Source organism: Octodon degus, unplaced genomic scaffold (genome assembly GCF_000260255.1).
Source record: "Octodon degus isolate 3935 unplaced genomic scaffold, OctDeg1.0 scaffold00056, whole genome shotgun sequence".
NCBI classification, from domain to species: Eukaryota; Metazoa; Chordata; class Mammalia; order Rodentia; family Octodontidae; genus Octodon; species Octodon degus.
Window position 1 is genome coordinate 6,206,252 of NW_004524632.1, and position 3,456 is coordinate 6,209,707.

Sequence of the window (3,456 nt, forward strand, 5' to 3'; positions counted from 1 at the left end):
AAAGAAAGAAAGAAAGAAAAAAGAAAAGAAAAGAAAGAGAATCCGCCAGAGCCTTTGCCCTTCTTCTCATACTTCTCTGCATAAAGCACCATCTTTCAGATGTTTCCCAGACATTTTCCAGGTTAAAAATCAGAACTTTAGTATCTATACGGATATTGGTCAAATTCTCAGGTGAATAGTCCATTCTGAGCCTTTTGTTTTATAAAGAAGGAAGTAAAGTGACAGGGTGACTCTTAGGTGCCAAACACTTTGGAATAATGTCATTCAGTGCTGTTTATGATATGGTCCATTTCAAGGGTGGAGGGTGGGTGGTCAGGCATCCGCTCGGCTTCCTGTTTGGGAAGAGAGCCCCGCTGCAGGTGATGCTGAGGACCACCAGGGCTGTGTGCCACTCCTTGGACCAGGTGGCAGTGAGGCCATCTCTGCTTGTCCCTCTTTGTGGTCAGGCCCTAGCATGTGGATAGAATCAGACAATGGGGGGCTTCCCTGTGGGATTCTGGGTCTCCAGCATATGAGGGGAAGGTACCACATCCTTCTGGCAGTGCTGTGGCTGGTGGACCATTCCGTGGCCGTGGCCAGTGGTGCCATTCCGTGGCAGTGGCCAGTGGTGCCATTCTGTGGCAGTGCCCAGCAGCTGGACCTTCTTCTCAGACTGTCCTGCTAAAGAATGTTGTTGTTTGGCCTCTACTAGTTCTTCTTTTCTGCCGAATTCCCAAGTCTGTCACTGCTGGGAGTTGGCAATATAGTCTTTTTATTTTTGGGGGGGAGGTGTGTGTCTTTTTGAGACAGGGTCCCTCTATGCGGTTCAGGCTGGCCTTGAGCTCACTTTAAAAACAATCTCAGGGCCGGGGAGATGGCTTAGTGGAATAAGCACTTTTTCTGGCAAGCACAAGGGCCTGAGTTCAATCCCTGGTTCCGGAAAAAAAAAATCTTTTCTTTATTTATTTGGTATAGGGTCTCATTACACAGCTCAGACTTGTAGCGATGATCCTCCTATCTCAGCTTCCCCAGCCCTGGGATTATAGGCATGCACTACCCTGCCCAGTTTCAGTAGCTGGCTCAGTGCAGGGCCCACATGGGAATCAAACCTGGGTTCTTGCGCTTGCCAGGCAGGTGTTTAGACTGCCAAGCTTCTCCCTGGCCTGAGCTCACTTTGTAGCCCAGGCTGGTTTCGAACTTGCAGAGATCCTCCTGCCTTAGTACCCCAAGTGCTATATAATCTTTCTTCAGAAAATTCTAGTTCTGGTTGAGATAGCAGGAATTGGTCCAGTGGGAACCAGGAACCTTGGAGGCAAACTGACTCAGCACTTGTTTGGGGACCTCAGGCCGCAAGAGACGGTGTTGGGACTAAGGAGTCCATGCTGTTTCCTTACCTCCACACTTCCTGAAGAATTCTAAAAAGCACAGAGCTGGGGGTGAGTGTGGTGCACAAGGTAGAGCGGGGCTCGAAGACCAGTAGGGTTATGAACACTGCCCCCCAAACCCACATTCAGGTACATGCCCATAAAAAAGTGGGTCTCAGTGCTAGCGAGATAGCTCAGTGGACTAAGCATCTACTTAGGCAAGCTCAGGGACCAGGGTTCGATCTCCACATGCTGCACCAGCCCCACCCTCAGGGTGCACTGAGCTGGCCACCCAGACCAGGTGTGGTGGCACACACCTGTAATCCCAGTGCTGGGGAGGCTGAAAACAGGAGGATCGCTATGAGTCCGAGCTGCGTAGTGAGATCCTGTACCAAATACATTAAAAAAAAAAAAAAAAAAAAAAGTGGGTCTGCTCAATGCCAGGGACCTCACCATGTCCAAACATTGCTTTAGTTCATCCTCACGATATGATAGCAGTATTTTCTCCATTATTCCAGTGAAAACTCTGAGTCTCTCACAGAGGATTTATGCAAGTTTATACTACAGTGAGTGTGAATGCGATACTTAAACCTCAGCTCCCTGAGGCTGGGAAGATAGCTGGGGACATAGCTCAGTGGCATAAGCACCTGCCTAGTAAGTGCAAGGAACCAGGTTCAATCCCTCAGCACCACATGTTGTGCAGGTCAGACACCTGTGCTGAGCCAGCCACCCAGACCGGAAGTGGTGGTATGTGCCTGTAATCCCAGGGCTGGGGTAAATGAGACAGGAGGATCACTACAAATCTGAGCTACATAGCGAGATCCTGTATCAAATAAATAAATAAATAAATAAATAAATAAATAAATAAAAAACTACTTCAGTTTCCAGACAAGAAATCCATTCATTAATTAAGCCACAACTTCACAATGAAATTTAATCAATCAATAAAGGTTTCTCCACTGCCAATTTTTATTTTCTTAATTTTTGAGACAGGGTCTTGCTATATAATTCAGACTGGCCTTGAACTCACTATCTAGCCAGGTGCAGTCCTCCTGCCTCAGCCTCCCGAGCTCATCCATGTGTTCTTGCTATATCCTTACACATAATCTGGCACCTCTCTGCTGAGTGCATCGCCTCCCTCCCTCCCTTCCTTGAGGCTCTGGCCCAGGTCCCACTAGGTATTTCTTCCTGTCTGTCCATCTCTAGTCCCCACTGAGCTTTGTACCACACAGCCACTGGGTTGGGGACCAATTGCACGTTGGTCACTGATGTACCTACGGAAGTGCTGTACGAGGAAGACAGATTTATCTTCCCAAAGAGCTGACCACCAAAATCAGGGTTTGCACTTATCGTCTAGTCAGGCCTGCCTGCCCATCCCCTACAGCTTCAAAAGAGGCTTTGCTTTAGACTTTATCATCATTATCAGCAAACACCCCACACTGCTGTGCCTTTGCTTACTGGACTACAGAATAGAGCCGAAGATCCGTGTTGGCAGAATAAATAAATAAATACCAGCCGTCTCAGGGCCTTTGGGGACAGATCCCTTGCCCAGATCTGGCTCCTGATGGCCAATGAACACTTTGTCATTTGTGTTTTGGATTAAGAAAATGAGTTCTGCCTGTCTCCTACCATTACAAGGAGAAGTGAATTGAATGGGTGCCATTGTGAGCTTGATTGTTGTTGCATAGATAAAAACCTCATTAAGTCCCTCACGAGGAGAGAAGAATTTTATTTTGAGGAGAGAGGGGCGAGGGGGGCCTCTTGCTTGTTGTGGTTATAGCAACAAAACATTAAATGGAGGAAATAATTAAATAACTGCGATTTTTTTTCTTACCCCAACCTTCTCAAGAGGCTGCGTGAGTTTTTAATTAGTGCTGCATTTTCAATAAATCCGTATCTGTACGCGGTGCCGATTCTTTCCTGGATAAGGAAAAGATATAATGAGAATCCTATTTTTTCAGTCCCACACTAAAGGGATGCCTGGTATATTTAATCATGCCGTAGAAATCCTGGCAGCTTTCTCTGAGCCCGGCCTCTGCTCTAATTACATTTCTAGATTTTAGTAAATTGAAAGGGAAAATGTAGGAACAAAATAATTAAAACCGAAGAGGAA